Below are 27,005 nucleotides of genomic sequence, written 5' to 3'. Positions count from 1 at the left end.
TAAACACAGAAACATTCTTAATATTTTCCCAGTAGTACTGAGATCAAGTGCAAAAAGAACTTTGTGAAAGTGGCCCAGGAGGAAAGGGCTAAACATTCAATTTCAGTGAACAAAAGAGTCAATAACTCAAAATCTTTTGATAGTTAAAACCCTCCAAATAAATAATCCAAAGTTCTACATATAGAACTTTAGTGCATTTGGTGATTCTTTTAAAAATCTGAAAATAACACAACTCTGGATACCACTGTCTTGCAAAAAATCTGTAACCCTCTTTTTTAAAAACCAAAATGTTCAGAGTTTGATCTGTGCAACACAGTCAAATAAACCAGTTCCCTATTAAATTACTGTGAATTTTTTTAAAAAAAGATCTATAATATAAAGAAAGGACTCTTTCAGTATTAACACAAAATGAATTATTTCAATTTATTTTCAAGTATTCTTATTCTGGGGAGTAATACTGAGTTCACTTTGAACAATTCTGACCTGATGAAAATAAAGCAAAACCATAGTAAATAAAATACAAAGGTCCCTTGTTAATTTCCTTATTAGAGTTGTGGATGAAGGAGTTGTTAAATCATAGAAATTCATAAATGTTTCTTTCCTTTTTTTTTTTTTTTTTTTTTTTTTTTGCTTTGAGCTATTTGACCTCATCTCCAGTGGAAATTATCTCCATTCTACCTCAATCATCCACTATTGTGTTTATACCCTTTATGTTGACATCATTATTAAAAGAACACCTTCCATATTCCAATTTCAAGCCCTTGCCTTCTTTTCTTCCCCTCTTCCTCCTCCTCTCATTCCAGCTGGATTAAATCACTCATTTTTTTTCATGATCAAGCTTCCAAGTTAACTTCCAAGTCAAATTGTACATTTCATTATTAAAATCCTTTACTTGCAAAAATCCTTCTGTTGACATCTTCCCTCCTTTATGTTCACTGGTTGAACTGCAAATCTAAGTAATCTAACACTTTTCTTATATTATACCTGCATGTAGGAAGCTAAATTTTGCTATACATCATTATGCAGACGTATTAAGTGGACTTTCAGTTCATAACCACAAGTCTCAAATTGGTACTCAACACTATCTAGACAATTTTGTTCTATTTCCATAATAAGTGAGAATTCTCATGGACAACCTTTTATGCTACAACACAGCATTTAGCTCTTTTTCTTACCTTTTCCCAGAATAATATAAAAGTAATCTATAGTTGCTATCTCCTTATCTGCATTTTCTTTCAAATCCTTTTTGATCAGGCTTTTGTCTTCTCTACTTTGCTGAAATTGCTCTCATTAAATTCACTAATGATTTCCATGCTTCTCAGCAGACTTGAACACAACTGGCAACTATATAATTCCTGCTTTTTTTCTTTCTTTTTTTGTTTTGTGCAACTACACTTTCTTGACTTTTTCTCCTTACCTTTATGGATTGTTCCCTTTGTCTACCCAATCTTTGAAAATTGAAGTGCCTTAGAACTTGGTTTTAAGCTCTATTCTATTATTTCTCTAAAAAGTCTTCCTCTATAATCTCACACAGTTGCATTGCTTGAAATATCAGGAATTGGGCAGTAAGTTCCAAACATACCTCCTCCTATCTAACTATTCCCCTAAGCTCCAAATTCATAAACCCAACTGTTACTTAAATGACTAATAGGCATCTCAAATTAACCATGTCTAAAGTATAACTTTTTGATTTGTTTCTCTCTTCCAATGACATGATTTTTCATCAATCTTCCCTACCGCACTAAAGAATATTATCTTCCACTCAGTTCCTCGAACCAAGAGGACCGTCGTCATTCTTAGTAACTTTATTTCCCTTACCACCACTCCCCTCAACACACACACACACACACACACACACACACACACACACACACACACACACACACACCACTATTAAATCATGTCACATTACCTCTAACACACACACCAAATTTGATTACTTTTTTAATTCTTTGTTGCCATCACCCTCGTCTAAGACACCATCATTACTCACTGGGCCATAGCAATGGCATCTTAACTGAGTTCTCACTTTGTAAACTTGGTTAGATAAAATTTATTCATTTAGAGCAATCAAATTAATCTTCTACAATGAAGGGAAAAATTAGATAATTTCAGCCCTTGCTGAAAACTTTTGAATAGTCTTTCTGGGCACTTAGAAAATCCAGATTATTACCATGGTTTATATGTCATTTTTCTTTAGGACCTCGCCCCTGCCAAACTCAGTCACCTGATTGCTCAACCCTCTCCTCTTTGTTTTAGGTATGTTGGTGTCTCATCGGTCTCTAAGTCAGTGCTCTTGTCCCAGCATCATACCTTTGCATTTGCCATGCCTTTTGCCTAGAGTATACTTTCTTTAGTCTGTTCCTTGTCATTCATGTCACAGAAAGAAAACTATAAACAATGTGGCCTTCTTATGTCCTGTTTTATTGCACGAATTTAGTTTATTCACAGTACTTTTCAAACTCTAAAATCATCTTTTGTGTATTTATTCATTTGACATCTTGTTTCCTTCTTCCCCACCACTTCTCCCAAGAAATAAATATCTTAAGGGCAAGGACCTTGCCTGTTTTCTAATCCTATTTTGAATGCTAACAACAGTAATAAAAATGAGTATAAAATTTGTATAAAATATGCAAAATTATGGACAAAAGACTTCTTACTAGGATGTCCTTCTCAATAACTAAGTATTTGACAATTTAGTTTTGAGCTACTAGAATTAGCCATTTCAAAGTGATATTTTGTAAATGGGATGTTCTGTTTACTCCAAAGGATAATATTCTTAGAATGTATGGTACTCATGTAAAAATATCTTTGAGAAATTTCATACACACAGGTATATGCATTTATATTATATAACTCTTCTTGATATAATCGTTTCAAAATTTCTTAATTTTAATGATACATCACAGGCATTTATCCCTTTATGATAACGTTCCATAGCATTTCAATTAATTTCCTTTGCTACCAGTAATAAATAAAGTGAATGACTTAAAAACAGACTTTTGAGGTAAGCGCAAACATATACTTATGTTCTACTCTTATTGTAGCCATACCCACTTGGAGAAACAATTTAGAGAAAAACAAGAAGGAAAATTTTGCTTTTCTGCTTTTGTTGAAGTATCTTTATAAATGCACTGTTGAAGGAAAGTAAAGCTTAGGGAAGGGAATCAAGAGTTACCAATCATGAAACATAATCACATGTGAATTTTGAAAATTTCTTAATGGCAAAGTTCCACATATTAAGTTACACTGGCACTTAAGTATTAAAGATTAAAGATAACATCTAACATTCAAAGTATATTGCAGTAAAGAAATTATTTTTAAAATAGTTTTTATTCCTTTTTAGCATAGATTATACTTACTCATGAAAGTCTTCATTTAAAATTCTAAATGTCATATCATCCCTTTCTAGAAGTCGAAAATGCTCAGCTCCTTATAGGACCTATAGGATGTGCCAGGAGGATATATTGAAATTCAAAACTATGGGAAGGTTTTTCTAGAAATGAGTTAAGGCATATTTGAGATATAAAATTTTTAATTTTCTCAGTTTTAAAAATTGATTTATCGAGTCCTGCTTTTTAAAAACGCTAGTAAATATACCTTTAAAATGGTTTTTTTTTTTTTTTGCACCTGCTTTATTTTTATTCTTCAGGACAATGGAGATAAAAATATTATCGTCATCCAAAGAGACTTGAGCATGTTAGCCTAGCAAATAAATCTTGGAAACTTAGAATATTTTAAGAAAATACGTCATTTTGTAAAAGACACTTGGACAGCTTCCTTACTAATATTTGTCTAGGAATGCATTCAGCTCTTCCTCTGCCAAGAATTAGTTTATACCTATCATTTGGTTCCTCTATTTATTAAATTAATTTTGTTCTATATTATTCATTTACGCTAGACACTGATATAGGCACTGGGGATAAACACACACACAAATAAAAATACTGTTCTACTGGAGAAGTAGTTTAAAATCTAGTAGTTTAAAATATAGTGGAGAGTTACAAATGTACCAAACGGACAATACTATCATTGCTACAATGTATGTGCATGTGTATGTGCATGTGTATGTGCATGTGTGCATATATAGAATATGTAGATTATATTTATTATATATAAATACACAATGTAGTAGGAGCACAAGATTGGATCTCCTAATCTTCTCAGTTAGGGTAGTGTCCCAGAACCTGCTCACACCTGTGTAGCCCAGTCCACCATCCCTCATCCCAACAATGAGTTGTCTGCTCCAGTATGAGCTTATTGAAAAGGACTGGAGATGGCTTAAAGCAAAAACTGGGTAGCAAAGACATGCAGGAAAGCTAAAGAACAAAACTGCAAGAACTACAGATCAAAGCAAGTTGAGATTTCCATTGTCCACACCAGCGAAAAAACAATTATGCAGTACGTAAGAGTTTAAAGAATGGAATCGGGATGGTGGTCAAATGAACATAGATGAAGTGGTGTAAGGTGACAGGTTTAGAGCACAGTCACAGCAGCTGGGAAACCACCATACTGGTTGGCAATTTACTGCTTGATCCTATCTACCTTGTATCTTTCATCCATCTGAGAACTAGCTCCGAAACAATGTGGTCAGGTTTCTTTTGATCACTTCAAACAACTGGGAAATGATAATATAGAAAGAATCAAACATCTTCCTTGCAAAGAGTTATAGTTATAAATAAGTAAAATTTGAAATCAAGGGCAGTATATACCACAGTAATCAAGTTCCAGAGATGTTGACTTTGATCTCTGTTCACTGTTAGATCTTGTTAAATACCTGGTAAATTCCCTGACCTTAGCCAGACTCTCTATGTTCTGCCCATCAACCTTGTACATACTTCCACTCTGTTTAATTTTGCTGTCTACATTCTAGAGGATACTCAGAACCCGAACCTCATCTGAATGTTGTTATTGGTTGGTGCCTTCAAAACCAGCAATCTCCTTCCTTCTCCATACCCCAAAGAAAATGGACTTCTACCACTTATATAACCCTGGCCTGTGCCTACTTTGCTTGCTTACTCATTCTTGTATCTATCTGGAGCCAATTATTAATGTTTCTTTGGACTCCCACTCTGTTTTACATTTCTTCTCATCCTGGATATTCACAGTGAGCAAAAATTTCTAATGTCAAATGACAGCCATTAACCAGCTGCTTGATTTTATATATATGTATATATACACCTACACACATGCATACCCATACACATACACGCATATGTATATAACCAAATATAGTGGCTGCCTCCCCTTGTTTAGCTGACAGTACTATTTTTCTTTTATTTTTCTGTAAAATAGTGCCTATATTACTTATCTGTACCAGGTACTACTGTTAACAGTTTACGTATATTAACTCACTGAATTCCTATAACAACCTTACTGAGTTAGCTAATATTATTTCTATTTCATACATAGAAAAAAAAAACCTCAAAGTACTAGTAGGTTAAATGGCTTGAGAAGTTTCCAAAACTGCCAGGTAAGAGAGCTATGATTCACATCTAGGCAGTCTGGCTCATGTTCAAAATTTTAAGGGTGACTCCATCAGATAGGAGTTTTAGAAAATCCTTATGAAAGCACTAAAAAAGGGACTGGTTTTTGGGGAGAGGGGGCTATGATAGGGAAGAATGAAAGTAGAGATAACAGTGAGTCTACTTAAATCAAGGCAAAATTTTGAACTTAAGCAGTGTCATTGGAGATGAGAGGAGAAAGCACTGAGATGATATCAATAGGACACAATGACCGACTGGTAATATGGTCTTGACTTGTCCTGACATTCTTGATGGCACAAGAATAATAATAAAAAAAACCCAATGATTGACAAAATTTCTATCATGTCAAGGAATAATCCTTTACTTAGTTTTGAACACTATTAACAATTCCATTTCTCATGTCCTTTAAGAATATGTTGAAACTTTTCCCCCCAAGGCTTCATTTCTCATAATCTGATTAAACCCTTCAAAATCAATTTCTAAAATAGTTTTCACATTCCAGCTTTATGTTGAAGAGGACTAAAAGGAAACACATGAGCAATAAATGACATGGCATTTGGGACTTGTCACTATGAATACATACTAGATACTATTTGCATACAAGAGTTTAAATTTAATAAATGTGTCATTTTCAAATATGTTTGCTTGTGGAAGACATATTATAGGTTCTATTATTTAATGTTTATGACAAGGTAATAAATTAGTCATGATTTTGTATTCTATTACATGACAACATCATTCTTGTCTTATTTCTGTTAGGCATTTTGAAAAGGCTTCTCCCTGTTTCCATATATGACACCTTTATATGCTAATAGTAGCTAAAGAGTATCAGGGAAATACTTGATTTTTAGTGGAACTATACTCAGATATATGGAATAAAAAATGAGAAAAGTATGCCTACCTCACAACAATTACAGCACTTGCATTATTTCTATGAAACTGCTTAATGTATTTTTTTTTTTAGTTCTTAAACTATATTTCCCAGCAGCTCTCATTGATGTTTCAATGGAAGGGAGCATGGATTCTCTTTTAACAATCCTCATATTATTCTAAGATGCAAATTCTTTTTAAAATAAGTTTTGTCTTATTTTAGAGCAAAACAGAATTTCATAAATTTAGTAAACAGTAAAAGATATTTTATTTTTTCAATATATTTTATGAAAATTTGTTATCTGTTTATAAAAACAAAGATAAAATTTAATCATGAATGTAAGGTAATAGGACCACAAAGTCAATTTTACCAAAATCTGTATTCTTGGTGGTAGCACTTTATAGTCTACAACCTTAGGTAATTTGCTTAAGCTTTCTATGCTTTAGTTTCATTATATTCAAAATGGAGATAGTACTGCCTGTTTTATGAGGTTATTTTCAATGAGATAAAATATGGAAAGCATTCAAATAATTCTTGGGACATAATGGATATTAAAGAAAAGTTACCTACTATTTGTATATTATGGGGATAAATCTCATCTTGTAAATTGCTTTGCTACAAATGGCCCATGAACAATATAAAAAATATTTCTTTAAAACTGTATTTTAAAAACTAATTACATAAAAGTATATTCATGTGCTTTATGAGAAATCACTGTGTTGCTAAATAATAAAGACTTTTCAGGTTTTTGAGGCAGGGATCCTGAAGGGGACACTGAGAAAAAAATGCTCTGGGATAAAGTATAATAATCAAGTATAAAAACAGAAATTTATCCAGGAGAATTTAAGACACTAGAGTGTCCTAAAAAGTAAAAAGCATAAGTAGAGTGACCAGTATCTAGTTGTTATGGTTGAGCACATAGGAAGTCATGGAGGGAAGGAGGAGAAGGAAATGTGTAAGAGCAAATCAAACAGAAGAAGGAAATCAGAAAATCATTTCAGTTTCCAGAACTTTCTCAGACACGACAAAAGACACAGAATCAGAATACCAGAAACAAGGTAACTTAGCTTTAGACAATCAAAGGAGAGAAAAGTATTCATAATAATCTGTTTGTTAAAATAAGGTATAAATTCTTCAGTTTTTAATACAGACCCAATAAGCCCAAGCAAGTTATGGACCAGTTATAAATCTAGAACCACTTCCTATGGGGAATGATTAAAATCTCTGAAAGCACATCAATCATAAAAATTATCTGAAAGGGATTCTAACAGGCAGAGTGTGCTTAAATTAGAATTTTATATGTTGAATTGATAAAACTCTTTTTGAAAGAAAAATAACATTTTGTAAAATCCACACGTGATCATTTTTAAGTTTATAGGAACACTAAAAAATGCATATTTATTAGCAAAGTCTTACACTTACACTATCCATAAACAACTGAATTTTCCATTAGGTAACCACAGCCACCTCTCTAGAATTTATAAAAATAAAATAGAGATAAATATTGTTGATTATTGATTGATAACCATTGATAAGTAGATAAAGGGAATATTTGAACTCTACATAAAAATATACAATATTTAATTTTTAAAACATTTAAAATTTTTGTGGAGAGAGAGTACATGCAAGCAGCGGAGGGGAGAGAGAATCCCAAGCAGGATCCACAGTCTCAGTGCAGAGCCTAATGAAGGGCTCAATCCCACAAACCACGAGATCATGACCTGAGCCAAGATCAAGAGTCAGACGCTTAATAGATTGAGCCACCCAGGTACCCCGAATTTAAGAAAAAAATAAATTAAAGTATAGTTGATATACATTATCATTTTGGATGTATGATTCAACATTTACATACATTACAAAATGCTTACCATAAGTGTCATGTGTCACAATAGCGTCTTTACAATATTGACTAGGTTCTCTAGACTGTGACTTCCATCTCCATGACTTATAACTGGAAGTTTGTATTTCTTAATTCCTTTCTATTTCACCCATACCTCCACAATTTTCCCTATGGCAACCATCAGGTTGTTTTCTGTATTTATGAGTCTTTCCTACGTGTTTTAATTTTTAACTTCTAAACATAGGTGAAATAATATGGTATTTGTCTTTTTCTGGCTTATTTCACTTAACGTAATACTTTCTAGGTCTATCCATGTTACCATAAATGACAAGGTCTCATTCTTTTTCATGACTAATATTCCATTAGATATGTACACACCACATCTTTATCCATTCATCTATAAATGGATATTTAGGTTGCTTCCTTATCTTGACTATGCATATATTCCACAATAAACATAGGGGTTGTATTATCTTTTCAAATTAGTGTTTTCATCTTTTTCAGGTAAATGTCCAGAAATAGAATTATTGGATACATTGTGGTTTTGACTTGTATATCTTTATATGTATCTAATAACTCCTAATAATTAACACTGCATATCTTTTTATGTATCTGTTGGTTAATCTGTATGTCTTCTTTGGAAAAGTATCTATTCAGGTCCTCTGCCCATTTTTTTTTAATCAGATTTTTTCTTTTGGTGTTGAGTTATAGAAGTTATTTATATCTTTTAGATATTAACCTCTCACTAGATATACTGTCTGCAAATATCTTCTCCCATTCAGTAAGCTGTCTTTTTGTTTCATTGATTGTTTCCTTTACTGTGCAAAAGCTTGCTAGTTTGATGTGGTCCCACTTGTTTATCTTTGCTTTTATTTCCCTTGCACGAAGACACCAATCACAAAAATAGTGCTAAGACCCATGTGTAAGAGTTTACTATGTTTTCTTTTAGGACTTTTAAGATTTCAGGTCTTACACATTTAGATTTTTAATCCATTTTGAGTCTATTTTTGTAAATGGTTTAATAAAGTGATCCACTTAATTCTTATGCATGTAGTTGTCCAGTTTTTCCATCACCATCTGTTGAAGAGACCATCTTTTCCCTATTGTAATCTTGCCTCCTGTATTGTAGATGATGAATTGACCATATAAGCATGTATTTCTGGATCTATATTCTGTGTATTGATCTGTGTATCTATTTTTGTGTCAACACCACCACACTATTTTGATGACTACAACTTTGTTGAAATCTGAGATTATGATACCTCCAGCTTTTTTCTTGTTTCTCAACATTGCTTTGTCCATTTGAAGTCTTTTGTGGTTGCATAGAAACTTTAGTATGATTTGTTCTAGTTCTGTATAAAATGCTATTGGTATTTTGATAGGGCTTACATTTAATCTACAGATTGCTTTAGGTAATATGGGTATTTTAATAATATTCTTACAACACCTGAGCATAGGACATCTTTCCCTTTATTTGTGTCATCTTCAGTTTCTTTGATCTGTGTCCTATAGTTTTCAGAGTATAGATTTTTTACCTCCTTGGTTAAATTTATTCCTAGGTATTTTATTCCTTTTGGTGCAATTGTAAATGAAATTGTTTTCTCAATTTCTCTTTCTTTTAGGTCATTAGGGTATAAAAATGCCACAGATTTCTGTGTATCAGTTTCATATTTTGCAACTTTACTGAATTTATTTTTCTAATAGTTTTTTGATGGTGTTTTTAGAATTTTCTATCTACAGTATTGTCTATCTGTAAATAGTGAGTTTTACTTATGAATTTGGATAGCTTTTTGTATGATGGGTACTATAACTTTCAGTACTATGTTAAATAAAAGTGATAAAGTGGTGGAAGTGGACATCCTTATCTTAATCCTGATCTTAGAGAAAAAACTTACAGATGTTCAGCATTAAATATGATGTTATCTGTGGCTTTATTACATTGAAGTATGTTCCCTATATACCCACTTTGTTGAGTTTTTATCATGAACAGATGCTGAATTTTGTCAAATGTTTTTTCTTCATCTATTGGTATCAGGACTTTTAGCCTTCATTTTACTAATGTGTTATGCCATATTGATTGATTTACAGATACTGAACCATCCTTGCATTCTTGGAAAGAATCCCTTAATATTTGTGGTAAATGATCCTTTTAGTGTATTCTTGAATTTGGTTTGCTAATACTTGGTTGAGGATTTTTGAATCTATGTTTATCAAGGATATTGGCCTCTTTTTTTTTTTTTTGGTTAATTTTTTGTTGTGTGTGTGATTTTGATATCAGGATAATGCTGGCCTTATAAAATGAATTTGAAAGCATGGCTTCCTCTTCAATTTTTTTTTGTAATAGTTTGAGAAATATACATAGTAACTCTTTTTTAAACGTTTGTTAGAATTCACCTATGAAGCCACTAGGTTGATTTTGATCACTAATTTCATTACTATGAATCAGGTTGTTCAGATGTTCTTTCTTCCTGATTTGGTCTTGGAAGTTTGTGTTTCTAAGACTATCCATTTCATCTAAACTGTCCAGTTTGTTGGCATATAAATTTTGTAATGGTCTCTTAAAATTCTTTATTTCTGTGGTGTTGGTTGTAACTTTTTCTTCATTTCTGATTTTGAGTACTGTTTCCTGACAAGTCTGACTAAAGGTTTATCAATTTTATTTCTTTTCAAAGAACAAGCTCTTAATTTCACTGCTCTTTTCGATTGCTTTGTTAGTCTATTAGTTTATTTCTGCTCTGATCTTTATAATTTTCTTTCTTCTATTAACTTAGGGTTGGTTTGTTCTTCACTTTTTATATCCCTCTAAGTTTAAGGTTAGGTTGCTTGAAATTTTTCATGTTTTTTTTTTAAATTTCTTTTTAATGTTTATTTTTGACATAGAGAGACAGAGCACAAGTTGGGGGGGGGGGTGGGCAGAGAGAGAGACACACACAAAATCCGAGGCAGGCTCCAGGCTCTGAGCTGTCAGCACAGAGCCCAACACGGGGCTTGAACTCACTGTCTGCGAGATCATGACCTGAGCTGAAGTCAGATGCCCAACTGACTGAGCCACCCAAGCACCCCTGAGATTTTTCATGTTTTTTAATGTAGGCCTTGAATCACTATAAAATTACTTCTTAAAACTGCTTTTGCTGTCTCCCAAAGATTTTAGACAGTTGTGTTTTCATTTTAATTTGTCTCCAGGTATTTTATTTCATCTTTGATTTCTTTGTTAACTCACTGGTTGTTTAGTAGCATGTTATTTAGCCTCCACCGTTGTGGGTTTTTTTCCATTTTTTTACTATAATTGATTTCTAGTATACCATTGGGGTTAGAAATGATGCCTCAATGATTTCAATCTTAAGTTTATTGAGGCTTGTTTTATGTCCTAACATGTGATCTGTCCTGGAGAATGTTTCAGGTACACTTAAAAAATGTGTTATATCATGTTGATTTGCAGATATTGAACCATCCTTGCATCCTTAGAAAGAATCGCTTATGAATGTTGTTTTTATACAGAATGTTCTATATAGATCTGTTAAGTTCTGGTCTAAGGGTCATTCAAAGCCACTATTTCCTTACTGATTTTATGTCTAATCTATCCATTGAATGTAAGTTGGGTGTTAAAGTTCCCTACTATAATTATATTACTGTCAGTTTCTCCCTTATGTTTGGCAATATTTATTTAGTTACTCCAATGTTTCATGCATAGTTACACTTGTTTTACAGCTTGTTGTATTTGTCCTTTTATCATTATGTAATGCCCTTTTGTCTTGTTAGATCACACAAAATAAGCTTAAAAACAAACACTAACTATGGCTATCCTAGCTTTCTGTTTCCATTTTTATGGTATAGGTTCTATTCCTTCACTTTTAGTCTGTATGTGTGTTTAGGTCTGAAGTGTGTCTCTTGTAGGAAAACTATAAACAGGTCTTGTTTTTTTTTTTATCTTTTCGGTCATCCTAGGTCTTTTGATTGGAACATTTAGTTCATTTGCATTTAAAGTAATAATTGATAGGTAATATATTTAGTGTCATTTTGTTAATTGTTTTCTGGATATTTTTGTAGCTCTTCCCTGTTCCTTTTTGTTTCTCTTGTTCTCTTCCTCTGCAACTGATGACTTCATGTTCTTCTTGGATTCCTTTCTATTTATTTTTTTGTCTATCTATTATAGGTTTTGGTTGGTGATTACCAAGAAGTTCATCTAGAACATCCTCTCTCTATATAAAATCAATTGGTGACTTAAAAGAGGACATGGAGGCATTGGAGTATATTGTTGCAAAGCTTCAACACTATGTGAAATGATACAATATTGTTTAAAGTAAATTAAGATATATTAATTTTATATTGTTTGTGTTGGTGAAACCATTAAAATTAAAAAAAATATAAAAGTAAGAAGTCAATAGTGGAAATAACACAGAATCATAATAACCATTTTGTTTTTCAAAATGATAAATAAAAGGGAAAGAGCACAGGAAAGACTAAAAACTACCAAGAAAAATTTAAATTGTAACAAAAACCTATAATTTTATATATAATATTCTAAACACCCAACCCAAAACATTGTCTAATTCAATTTTAAAAGACAAAAAAAACCCCACAACTCATACTATTAAATCTATTTAATATATGAAAACAGATATGTTAAATTAAAATGATGGGAAAGATGTTTAATAGCACTAGTAATTAGAAGAAAGATGAATTGGCTATACCAGTACCAGACAATGCAGATTCCAAACAAAAGATATTATCAGAGGTAAGAAGGGAAAATTCATAATCATAAAAAGAAATCATTAAGAAGATACAATTTTATGTGTATATTCACAGTTCCTTCAAAAACTATGAAGAAATTGAGAGAACTGGTGAAAAAAATAATTTGTAATTATAGGGAGAGACTGCACTCCCTCCCAGAGAAAGGAATGCATGAAGACTATCATTAATCACCATGAGCTAAGTGAATGTGTCAAACGACAACAGCACAACACACAATTTCAAGCACTCACCAAACTTTCACCAGGTGACCATATTTTGGACCTTAAAATGAACTTAATCAGATTTAAAAAATTATAAACAAAAAACAAACTAGAGTTAGTAATAATTTAAAAAGATATCTTGAACATTCCTCAGAGACTTGAATGTTAAAAGGACACTTCTAAATAAGATTGGATCAAAGAGAAAGTCACAAGAGACATTAGTAAACATTTTGAATTAAATAAAAAATACATTTTTAAACATGTGTGCAATGCAGCTCTAGTGCCTAGAGTTTATACATCATAAGCTTATATTAGAAAACAAGAATAATCTCAAAGTACATCTATCTCATCTTGTACCTTAAGAAATTAGAAGAAAATTAAAGTCAAAGCAGTAAGGAAAGAAGAAAACTTGGAGCTAACATGAATATAAATACAGCTATAAAAATAGAGAAGGATTTGCCAAAGACAATGATAAATGACTTGTATACAGAAAATATAAAGAACTCTCAAATTTTGCCAAAGAGAATATAAATATCCTATTTATTTATTTATATTTAAAGTTTATTTATTTTGAGAGAGAGAGAGAGAGAGCGAGCGAGCGAGCAGGTAGGGGCAGACAGAGAGGGGAGAGAGAGAATCCCAAACAGGCTACACTGTCAGCATAGAGTCCAACATGGGCCTTGAACTCACAATCTGTGAGGTCATGACCTGAGCTGAAATAATGAGTCAGACACTTAACTGACTGAGCCACCCAGGCACCCCAACATCCAATTTAAAACAAAAATTTACAAAAGGACAGAAACTCACACAGACATGCTGGCAAAGATATGGGTAGCAAATAAGCCTGTGAACTTAAATTTCCTCAGTATCATAAGTCATTACATCCATGAAAATATAAGCTATAATGAGATATCACTACACATCTATTAGAATGGCTATAAAACAAAAGCAAAACAAAAACAAATAAACCAACAAACAAACCCTGGCAATTCCGAGTTCTGGTGAGGATGAGGTACAGATAGGGCCCTCAGACCTATTTTTGAGAATCCAAGGGGATATGACCATCTTGGAAAACAGTTTTACAGTACCACAAGAAGTACAACAACACACTATGGTGTGATGCAGCAATCCCACTCATAGGAATGCCATGTTTCTCCAAGAGAAAATTTCTCCCAGAGAAATGAAATAAGACTTGCATACAAAACAAAAAACAAAAAACAAAAAAACTATTGGTGAATATTTTTAGCAGCTTTCTAATTGCCAAGAACAGGAGAGAATCCAAATGTCAACCAAGTGGTGAGTGGATAAACAAATTGTGGTGCAGCTAAATGATGATTTAACATTTAGCCAATGACACGAAATAACTATTAACACATGTAGCAACACTGAGGAAACTAAAGGGCATTATATTAAGTGAAAAAAGTCAAATTTGAAAGTCTGTGCGCTTTAAGATTTCATTTATATAACATTCTGTAGAAGGCAAAGTCATAGGCATAGACTTCTTACCAGTGGTTGTCAGGGGACATGAGTGGAGGGAGGGGATGACCACAGACTTGTGCTCAGGAACGTTTTGATGTAATAAAAATATTATCTATATTCATTATGGTGGTGGTTATGCAAATTATTTGTCAAATCTCAAAATTATACACTTACAGGTAAATTTTACTCTAAGTAAAGAGTTACTGAAAAACATGAGAAAATGGGGAGCACCTAGGTTGTAGATACACAGGTTTTAATGTACATTTTTCAACTTTGTTCTATACTTGGAAGTTTTCATATAAAATATTTAAAAACAAAATTCCCCCCCCCCAAAGAAAATCCTTATGATAATATCAGGAGAAAAAAGTTACTAATAAAAATCAAAAAAATTTTAGATGAATTTAGCCTAAACAAACTACAAAGTATTTAATTTTCCACTTCAGAGTCACAGGAGCAAGTAAATGACTCTAAGATGCCATTTTATCAACATTCATCTAGTCATAAAAATTCATATTTGTATTTACCTTCAAGTTTATAAATTCAATGTTACATATAGGATCTCTTTTGACCTAAATAATAATTAAGTTGGATAAATGGCATTACATTCCATATCTAGAAATATCTACAGAGCAATTTAGTAACATGCATTAGGTCTATAAACCAAGACCAATGACTCCAAATCCTGTGTCAATTTTTTTTGTAAATTTCTATATTGAAGCATAATATTCAGAAAAATGCATATATTGAAACAGAATATGTACTCAGAGAAGTGCACAGATAAAGGTACAGTTCAATGGATTTTCACAAACATCCATGTAGCCAGAAATGAGATCAAGAACTAGAACATCCCCAGCATACCAGAGGTACTTCAGTCTTTTTTAAGGAAGATCAGTGTAGGAAATAAAAGTTTCATAAAAATTTAATGCAGTGGTGCTATCGTCAGTATAAATAACCCTCCCTTTAAGGGGTCTTTAAATAGTCAACTATTTTACTATATTTTAAATGATTACTTATATTTATTTGCATACAGCATTTTAGGAACATAGATACAGGCAGAGCAATAGGAAAACACCTCCCAAATAGCATCGATTGGTAGTCAGCATTTATACAATTACAAGCAAGTCTATATAAAAAATTTCTATTGATTGTTTTTAGCCATAAGCATGGTTAGGATGCATTGACTAATGGGATTCACTTCACTAGTCAAACACAATTTTTAAGATATTTATAAGCATAACCAAGATGACCTTAACGTTCTTCTCATTTTGACTACACCTTAGACAAATGTCTTCCTGAGTATGGAATTAAGCACAGTAATAAACTCATTCATGTAAGGTCAACTAATATTTTGACAAGAGAACCATTGTTCAATGGGGATAAGATAGCAACTTTAATAAATTTTCTGGGAAATTACCTCAAAATTAAGCAAAGACTTAAACAGGAGACCTGGATCCATAAAACTGTTAAAAGAAAACAGAGGAAAAGCTTCCTGATTTGTTTGTCTTGGCAATGATGTTTTTGGATAGAACACCTAAACACAAGCTATAAAAATCAAAATTAAACAAGCACGACATGCAAAAAAAAAAAAAAGAAAAAAAAAGAAAAATAAAGAAAAACAGAAGAAAAAAACCCACAAATCACTCAAGTTAAAAAGTGCAAAAGACCTGAATAGACATTTCTCTGAAGATATTCAAATGACCAACAAGTACATAAAAAGGTGCTCAACATCACTCATCAGGGAAACACAAATTACAACCAGAAGAACATCTCCCTTCATACCTATCAGAGTGTTTAGCATCAAAAACATAAGAGATAACAAATGCTAGTGAAGATGTGAAGAAAAGGGAATCCTCATACACTGCTGGTGGGAATGTAAGCCAATGCAGCCACTATAGAGAACAGTGTGCAGGTTCCTCAAAAAATTAAAATTAGAACTCCCCTATGAACTAGCAATTCCACATCTGAGTATGTATCCAAAGGCAACAACAACGAAAATCACTCTCTTGAAAATGTATCTGCACCCTGGTGTTCATTGCAGCATTTATAATAACCAAGACCTGGAAACAACCCAAGTGTCCAGGACTAAGAAAATATGATTCACACACACACACACACACACACACACACACACACACACACACACACACATTATTCAGCCTAAAAGGAAGAATTAAGTACTGCTATTTGTGACCACACAGATGGACCTTGAGAACCTAACGCTAAGTGACAGAAGTCATATTGAGAAAGACAAATACTGTATGGCCTCACTTCTTATATGTGGAATCTATAAAAACAAAACAAAGCCCAAACTCATAGATACAGAGAATAAATTGGTGACTGACAGAAGTGGGAAGGAGGGTTAGGGAAATTAGTGATTAGTGAAGGTGATTAAAAGATACAAACTTCCAGTTATAAATAAGTTCTAGGGCTATAATGTACAATATGATAAGTATGGTTAACAAATTGTCCATTTCAAGGTTGCTGACAGATTTAAATGTTTTTATTACAAGAAAAAAAATCACAATTATATGAGGTGAGGAATGTTAATTACATTTGTAACAATTTCACCATATATCAAATCATTTTGTTATAAATCTTAAGCTTACACAATGCTAGGTGTCAATTATATCTCAATAAAGCTGGACAAAAAAAGACCTGGAAAGTATCTCTTGGAAACATAATCACCACAAGAAACAGAGCCCCTATATGCCAGGGTCTGTGGGAGGGTGGAGACCCAACTTTGATAACTGTGGATTAGTCAGCACAGATGGCAGTAACCATATGACCATCCCCCCTCCTCCAACATCCTCCAATACTTTTCTACTAGCTCACCCCCGTGCTTCACAACTCTCTTGTCTTTTGTTGCAGGGGAGTTGAATTTTCTCTCTCTCTGCTACTACAAGGGCCTTAAGGTAAGTCTTCCTTGCCTATTTAATTCCTTCTTGCAGTTTTTCCTTGCTAAGCACCGCCTATATTCTAGGTGATATGCCATAAACTCAGACCTTGTATCTACTCAGGTAAATAAGCAAATATAAATGAGTGTGATCAGTGCAGTATTCACACATTTACAAACTTGCTATAAAAAAGCAGCTAAGACAGGGTCTCCCCCTCAACCCCCACTCTCTGGAGTAGGAGGGATGTTAGGAAGTTATAGATTAGAAGACAAAGCTGAACCATGAAGGAATTATGGAAAAAAGCTTCATCATATGAGGGGAATTTACCAAGACAATACAGCATGAATGACAACATGGGGGTGCAGCAGGATTCTCCCACAGAGGGACAGAACACCGAGGCCTTTCTTTCCAGGAAGCAGCTTTATACTTGCCAGTACAGGCTCAGTGGGCTAAGACCCCAAAAGGCTGAGCCCCTAGCAGAGTGGGGAATAGCCTTTTATGCAATTTCTACTTGTTTGCCTTTCATATATGGTGACACATTTAGTCTGATCGGACACGGTCCAAGTTACAGTGTGTCAGAGCTACGCATACGTATATAGGAGTTGATTGGGTCACCTTGCTGTTCTTTGTCCTGAGAAGGCTTCCACCGCATTCCTTAGGGAGGGGCTCTACCTCTGCCACAGGGGCACAGAACACAGAGATCATGATATTTGGGGAATAAGAGGTCAAGAGTCGCTGTAACATAGTGTCAGCATGTTGGTGAACCAAAGAGTGAGATCTTATTGGGGTGGCTGGTAGACTGACCGCATTCAATTCATGAAAATTTAAGTAATCCCAAGTAGTCTGGATGCCAGGAATTGTAAACGGAATAGAATTAGATCAAACGTGATGAAATACAGGTATCTGAATATTCCTCTGCTAGCAGTGTAAAGGTTTATTGCTGGTACACTGCATCTTCATTAGGATATGGGTGGGAGAAAGCCCTCACTTTGTAGGGCTTACAGATTTCCCTGATGTCAACACTCCCACTGTGGCTGATTTCAAGCTGCCAAATGTTTAATAACCAGATTTCAGATCTTCCTTACTATTTAACAATTGTGTTCTCATGAGCCAGTGCAGTCCGTGCTAGAATACCACTGGTGTCAGGGGAAGAGAATGGGCTTTGTCTAGGTGAAATAGAGGAGAATATGGACTCATAAAGCAGCTGTGTTTATGGATAGGAGGAAATCTAATTAGGGGCATTATAGAAGTGAAGCTAAGGGTCCACTAAGAGGTGTTAATCACATTATAAGCAGTCTTTTCCCTAAGGGCCTTTTAAACAGGCAACTACTTAAAAGTCAAATAATGCACATCAGAGGTCAAGTAATGCACCCATGGTCACCTACTTTCTCAGTGTCAAAGCCTGGATTTAAACCCAGTCTGGCGCATTCCAAAATCCTACACAAGGCTGAGGAGTTTGACTCAGGTTCACCTGGAAAATGAACCTAACGGGATTGTTCTAACAATTAACATACTATATATTCAAAACACCTAAAACAACACCTGATATCTTTAAACATTTATGAAAGGGCAGCTAGCATTAATATTGTAATTACCATTATTCTGGTCTTGCCACAACCAACATGTTTAGTTGAAGGTGTCAGGACAGTGACACAACAATACATCAGAAGATGTTAATACAGAAAGCAATTTTCTGTGCTTAAGAGGTTTACAAGCTGGGGAGAATAGTACATTTAAAGTGAGGTGGGTTTTGAATTTTATTTGTTAATCCTCTCTGCTCCAAGTATAAACTAAATCTTACAAAAACAAATCTACTTAAATTGGAAGATCAGCTTCTTTTCTATCATCACAGTGGAATAGGCTTGACTGGTAATGGTCAGCTCATCACATTCCCTCAGCTTAAAAGCTAAGATAATGGCCCTGTAAACAAACATTGTTCCTTTTATTGTCCTGCTAAAATCAGAAGTAGAATTGAGTTTTGAATTATTCAGGTAATGTTCATAATCCTCAAGTAACTGAAAACTCTGTGTCCCATGGAATATTTCTGACAGGAGGAAGACACCAACGCCCAGCCCAGCTTTGACCACTGGAAATTATATAACCTGTTGTCTATGTCACACACCACTGAGTTTAGCATCTGGGCAACGAGTTAGCTGCACCGCGGGTGAGATAAACCTTTTAATCTATGTACAAAGTAAGAATCTTTTTGGCCACAGCTTTATAACCTCTGGTGCTTTGGACCTACAAATAAATCACTCATAAAATAGAAAATCTGGCAGAAAATTTGGGACACTAAAATAGCCTGCAAATTATTTAATTTTAGAAATTCAATAACTGCTATCAAACACACATGATGAAGATGAATGTATCTCTTGCAATTTTCACAGTTTGGCCCACCAGAGAATACCTGCAAGGCAAGGTCACCAGAGCTGGGATTGTGTTCACACTTTTGAAATTAAGTCCTTGATAAAGAAAATATCTTCACTCAAAATTGAAACATACATTCACAAACAAGAATCAACACACAATAAAGTACTGCTTCTGACTGAACAATTCCTGATAGTACTCAATGCAAGTCAATGCCAAAAGAATGCATGTCACATTACTTACTGCAGAAAAATTGCTATGTTATGTAATTACATTCTTTTTATATTCACTAGTTTTGTTTAATGTTTATTATTATTTATCACCCCAAGTTTCAGCCTTGGCATACACATTCTCACTGTGAAAACAGTGAGTCATTTGTTATTTTGTTCTGACCAAAAATAAACATACTACAGATTTGCAATAAAAATTATAACTGTTTTGCATGTAAGCATGAAAGGGATGTTTGCAACCAAAGCATGATGTTCCAAAAAAAAAATTATTTAAATTCTGGCACAGAGGGCAAGTTGAATTTCTTTTCTCAGCAAAGTCTCAAGTGGAAAACAAATATTTGCCCTATCTCTGGAGTGAACTTTGGTTCTGTTTGTTTAAAAGGAAAGAGGAGTCACATGATGAGAATTCTGTGAAGTAAAATTTTATACGGCATCCGTTTGAAATCTTTTTCCCCTTAACCACCCCCAATTGAAATTTTAATTCAAATCGGTGGAGGTGAACTGCCAGTTGGCCTCACACCCTCTGTGGCATGACTCTTGAATCTACTTTTTCGATTTTTGTGCATCCCTTATGGAGGGGATTGTGATGATGAGATGTTTTAAATACAGCATGCTAACAAAAAGTTTTAGGGGTAGTGAGGTCAACAGATCAGGAAAACAACTGCTATTGAAAATAATAATAAAACAGTACTCACAGTTGCCAAGAGGAGAGGGCACAGCATGCCACAGGAAGCCCCGCGGATGAGCAGGGAGGGGGAGGTCTGCCGGGGGCGGGGGGGCGAGGTAGGGAGAGCAGCTGTGGGCAGGAGTCTTTATTGTGGTTTCCCCGGATAAGCACAGGTGAGGCGGGGCAAGCAGATTTAGCACTGGCTAGTTTGATATTTTCACTGGGCCCTGGGACCCTCATTTTCTGGTACCAGGCCTTGGGGCTCATTAAGGCAGCTGTGTAATGGCCTGGAGTACAAGAGCCCAACTGGTTAGTCATATGGACTCTGCATTGGTTGGTCTGTATTCGAAAAATACATCCTTAGGAGGAGGACTCCTCCTGAGAACGGGGCGGGGAAGGCAGAAGGACAAGGCAAAGTGATTTAAACATATTATCCACTTTTCCAGAATGAGGCAGGTCCAGCACATGCATGCAGGGCAGCTATTAAATGGAGAAATTTACAAAAGCTACAAACACGGTAAATACAAGAGGGATGACTTACTGTCGTACAACCGAAGCATACGACACACGTAGAGGGTGCTGTGGGCAGACCACGTTGATTCCTGTCACAGGGCTGTTGAACCAACACTGCTTGAGATCAGCTGCTAAGGGATCACAGCTTTCTCCTCTGGAGATGTGCTCTCAGCCAGTGGTGCTCAGACTTTGCTGTGTATCAGAATCACCTGAGGAGCTTGTTAAAACTACAGATCACTCGGCCCCACCCCCCAGAGTTTCTGATTCAGCAGGTCTGGGCTGAGGTCCAAGAAACTATCATTTCTAACGAGTTCCCTGGTGATGCTGATGTGCTGGTCTGGGGACCGTACATTGAGAACAACTGCTCTAAACTGACAGGAGTCACCTCCACTGGGGATTATACCCTCCAGAGTCAAGGAATGACTGATAGGGAGTGTAAAAGTCCAGCTAACTTGCCTCAGATCAGGATAATTCTGTGCTGCGATCCATGCTCCAGAGCTCTACATGAGAACAGCCTGTGGCAGCTTACTCTGTATTTTTACCAGGTGTCTTGCCCCACCCAGAGCTGTTTCCCTCAGTCCCTTAAAGGTTTCTCCTTAGTAAACCATGGACGCAACACATACCACTCAGTTTTTGTTTATAGGATACCCAACTTAAGAAAACAGATTTCTACACAAACTATCTATTACCAAAACTTCATCTAAGAATTATTTTATCATTTTAAAATTTGTTTATCCTCAATATTCTTATTGATCCTTAAACACAGCAATGGTTTTTGATGGTGGTCAGTAGTAGTCAAAATGCTCAGAAGGATGGAAAGTGTAAATAATGGAAAAAAATGGAGGTAATTGGGGATATTTGTAGAATAGAAAACAAAAGGGAGATTAGTTACCCTTGTCAAGAATATCCAGGATCTACTTACTGATGGCATTTTTTTTTTTAATAAGGTGAATTAAAAAGAAATGATTCTACCTTCTGGCACTTTACACTATAAGGGATTGCCTGAAAATGAATTTACATTTTTGGGAGGGGATGAATTCACACACTGAGTATTAGGGGCAATAGTTTGATATCTAAACTAACTCCCCACAGTTGATTTCTTTCAATTAATAAAATGTAATTAAATTATATGCATGAAAGAATAAATGAATTAATATACACTTAATAATCTAAATATATCAGATATCGGGCTACCCATTTTCTCCTATACCATTTATTTCATCCTTACAATTAAGGACTCTGAACAAGTTTTCAGAAAACAAAGAAATTTGGTGTATTTTTAAAAGATAAAGCAGAGAAAGAGCACAGACCCACTTAGTGTTGCTATTTTCCTGTCAATAATATAATGCTGTTAATACTGTTAACTGATTCTAATGAAGTAATATATGATTAGTGTCCTAATTAGTGTTACGGATGCATGAATAATTAATGTCATGCTTACCAATGATTTCAGCAAAACAGTGCAAAATGTGGGACTACCTCTCCCTCACCCTCTTTCAAACTTTTGAACAAAACTTACTAAATTTAATTCCAACTCCAGAAGAAAAAAGGACAAGTATTTTTGACCTCTACTTCCTTATCAGAAGCTAAAACATGTGATGGATGAGGTGGAATAGTGAGAAAGAATTGGAGTAGATATTTCTTAAATTACTACTGAGGACAATTCATGCAATGAATTTATGCAGTTCAGGCACCAACCTGTGTTCCAAGGCTATGGTTTAAGAAAAATAGTTTTGGTCTCATCAGACTGTTTTAAGATGCAGCATGTTGTAGTAGAATGAGTCCAATATCGTGTGTTCAAATTCATGTTTTCCCACTATTTTCTGTTTTATCTAAATCAAGTTATGATTGTTCTGGATCTCAATTTCTTTATCTCTAAGTTGGTGATGTTAATGCCCATCTTGATAGTATGTTGTGAAGATAAAGTAATATATGTAGAGTTTTATACATCATAGCCAAAATATCACAGGTTCACAATTTCCCCTACTTTTAATTTTGTCTATGGCCCCTTCTTTTAATCAACCCATAATATGTGCTCCAGTCAAGCTAAACTACTATTATCTATAAACAAATCCTGTAGGATCTAGCCCTCCTACCTCTTTACACCTCATGCAATTCACCTTAATTGCTGTTCTATTTTTCCTAGCCTTTCTAAACTAGTGTCCACAGTTCTCTAATGCAGTGTGGTTTATTCCTCCTACGAATATCCAAGGATACATCTTACATGGAATTTGGCCCATTTTGCCATGTATTACTCTTGTACACACGTTATATCGTTGATGTTATTGAGCGCCGTGTTTTATTCTACCTTTTACAAGGGTGCCCTTTGTATACGTCCCTGTAGAAATAATGACATGAAAAAGCATGATAACTATGTTAGCAGTTGTCTGTTTGCCTCCCACACTATATCATAAGCTCTTGGAAAGGACTATGCATTTCTTCTATTTCTATGTTCTCTATTTCTCTACATATTCCTCTACATACTCTGTGTCTCTCTGCATTTCACCTCAGTAGTGCACTTGCACTGGTACTTCCACTTTTGCAACCATATGGAAGTTCCATTGTAGAGGCATATATATCCAAGTCAATGTTTCATCTTGACAAATTTAGTGGAAGTTTTAATATGTTCAATAATTCAATGGGTAAAATCAGTAGCTACTAATCTGAAGAAGGGACATTTGATACATACATGATGGGAGAGCTCCTATTGTGTTTGATCTTCTCTGTGAGACAATCACAGGTCCAGAGGTCATTAGATCCTAAGGGACCTGGAATCTCCAAGAAGTAACTCACAAGTCATAATCAGGTGGAGTTAAAAGTACCTACCATATCATTGGAGTCAGAGCTTCCAGGACCCCTCCTCTAAGATGGTGACTGTCCTATCTTCCTCCTGAATTTCCTCAACCTCTGTAGCTACTCTTGCTGATTTATGCTTAGTGGATCTGCCTCTACTTCCCAGTATTACTCATCATGATGTGTTATCCTCATTTGGACCTCCCGATCGCTTTATGTTTTACTCCAGAGTGAGACTGGTGTGATTTTGACCCTATACTGATACCTAATATCAGACTGCTTTCCATTCATCTTTTTTAGTACTGCCCATTGTCTGACTGCTGAATCCTTCCTAGCATTACAACCAAATGTCATCTTTTTTTCTGTGAAAACAACCCTGTAAAAATATGGACATAGAATATTCCCCCCCACCTTTTTTCCCCAGACATAGCAGAACTTCTTCTGACTTATTTGGGTCCTCCTCATCATCTTGCCACTGAGGCTTATTAATTTTGTGTGCGATGTCAGGAAAGAGAGGTGCACAAACCACACTGAGAAACCACCTCACACCTGTCAGAATGGCTAAAATGAACAACTCAGGCAACAACAGATGTTGGCAAGGATGCAGAAAAAGGGCAACACTTTTGCACTGCTGGTGGGAATGCAAACTGGTGCAGCCACTCTGGAAAACAGTATGGAGGTTCCTTAAAAATTTAAAAATACAACTAACTTAATCCCAGCAATTGCACTACTAGGTATTTATCCAAAGGTTAAAAAAATACTGATTCAAATGGGCACATGCATCCCAATTTTGATAGCAGCACTATTGACAATACCCAAATTATGGAAAGAGCACAAATGATTATCAACTGACAAATGGATAAAGAAGATGTGGTGTGTTATATATAAATATACACACACATAACGCAATATTAATCAGTGATCAAAAATAATGAAATCTTGTCATTTGCAACAAGGTGGATGGAACTAGATTGTATTATGCTAAGTGAAATAAGTCAGAGAAACATAAATATATGATTTGACTTTTATGTAGAATTTAAGAAACAAAACCGAGGAACATAGAGGAAAGGAAGGAAAAATAAAAACAGAGAGGAAGACAAACCATAAGAGACTCTTGAATACAGAGAACCAACTGGGGATTGCTGGAGGGATATCGGCTGGTGGGATGAGCTAAATGGGTGATGGGCATCAGGGAAGGCACTTGGGATGAGCAGTGGGTGTTGTATGTAAGTGGTGGGTCACTAAATTCTACTCCTGAAATCATTATTACACTATATGTTAACTAACTTGGATTTAAATAAATGAATGAATGAATGAGTGAATAAATAAATAATAAATAAAAAGAGGGGTGTGTTTTTCCATAGACATCTCAAGGAATAGGGACTCTACAGGCCTCCCCAGTTCCTCAAGGCATATAACTTTCAGAACCAATTCACAGGCAAAACCTGAATCTGAATCTGCCATATAGAGCCAGGAAGAAACATCTGGATGAATGTTTTGAAGACATACAAACTATAGCTATGTGTTTCAGGAATCACTCATAAAGAAGGCATAGGCAATGTTGTCTCTAGCAAGCAGAGTAATGTAATTATGATACCTCTAACAACACTTAGACATAAATATTCAACCTATGTGGACAGGTAACAGATCACACCTTTTGGCAGAAACAAAAGCAGAAAGTACATTTGTTTGGTTTTCAGTGATATGAAATACCAGATTTTTTTCAAAATTTTGGACTCCCAAAGAATATGCGTTGCACTGCTGGAGAGTATGCTGAAAATAAGTTTTCACCGGGGTAACTAGAGAGTTGAGAAATGTAACCAGATGTTTCAAGCAAAAGAACATCAATCCAGCCAGAGATAATATGTTGGTGGGTTATGTCAACATGAGCTATAATGAGGCCAAGACCAAGGCCATGCCCATGGAAAAACCATCAGGGATGAGAAACAGTGATGAGCAGGAGATGACTGTATAATGATCCGTGCTAAATTGCATAACCTTTTTCAGAGAATAAATCTGGGCATGCAAGAAAAACATCACCAAATCAAACAAAAATCCTCTTAGACACCTCCACACTCCAGCCTCAACAAAGTGGCCAATTTCCAATTGTTGGATATTGGATAAGCATGACTCCAAGTGTTCTGCATGGTTGTACTTCCATTGTTCTGCTGAGCTTTGACTTTGTAGACAGATTGTCTGGGTCTCATTTGAACCTATAGGTCTTTTAATAAACATGTACATTCCCCTCTCTGAAATGCAAATCACTTTCATGATCACTGGGGAAATGTGAACTGCAAGCTATTTTTCTATTTTATCTCATTAGCAAGAATTCATTTTCCCTTTAGATATAAATATGATGTTTGGGTAAAAAAATACAGGATTCTGTGAGATACATATTTTTAAGTTATATTTGCATTATAGTTATTTTTAAATTTAATTCCATTTTCAAAGGAAAATAAGGCAACCTGGTTCTTCATTGAGATATATTTTAACTTCATGAGTTTATGTGTCTTACAGACAAGGCTTGAATAATACATGAAAACTTAACTTCACCATTTGTTTAAAACTTGAAATCAAGATGCATTTTACTTTCATCTCAAGCATTAGTAGAAAAGGTGAGGAACATCATTTTCCTAATTCTAAAGTCCAACCACATGGCCAATCAAGGTTGATTGATTGAAGATGTCAAAAGAGTGGCAGCCAATATCCTCCAGTCTGCTGACCTTGCGTTCCAGAAGACAGATTAAAGCAGGCTGTCTTTTTCTAAATTCAAATGGATTGGGGGGAAAAATCTTTGTGCCTTGATCCATTAGGGGGTCTGTGCTTAATTGATCTTTGACTCTACTGCAGCTGAACAACTTAGTAACACTGACATGAGCACTTATTTACAAAATGGTAAGTTGGGATGATAGT

At 34.8% G+C, this 27,005-nt stretch overlaps 2 long non-coding RNA genes across 4 annotated transcripts in view; one reads left to right on the top strand and one right to left on the bottom strand.

Moving 5' to 3' along the window:
• LOC109497449 overlaps positions 1–21,536 on the bottom strand; it is a 118,448-nt gene extending 96,912 nt beyond the window's left edge. For both annotated transcript variants that reach the window (XR_006594190.1, XR_006594191.1), the window contains exon 1: positions 21,328–21,536. This is a non-coding gene — a long non-coding RNA (uncharacterized LOC109497449). The remainder of the gene's footprint in view (positions 1–21,327) is intronic.
• The window catches only part of LOC123383874, a 61,332-nt gene continuing 51,496 nt past the window's right edge, over positions 17,170–27,005 (top strand). The window contains exons 1-2 of one of the 2 annotated variants that reach the window (XR_006594193.1): positions 17,170–17,540; positions 19,574–19,686. This is a non-coding gene — a long non-coding RNA (uncharacterized LOC123383874). Of the gene's footprint in view, positions 17,541–19,573; positions 20,182–27,005 lie in introns of those variants that run through there. The other variant, XR_006594192.1, reaches the window with a different exon arrangement.

The sequence above is a fragment of the Felis catus genome, chromosome A2 (genome assembly GCF_018350175.1).
Source record: "Felis catus isolate Fca126 chromosome A2, F.catus_Fca126_mat1.0, whole genome shotgun sequence".
Lineage (NCBI taxonomy): Eukaryota > Metazoa > Chordata > Mammalia > Carnivora > Felidae > Felis > Felis catus.
This window is presented reverse-complemented; position numbering and strand designations above follow the sequence as displayed.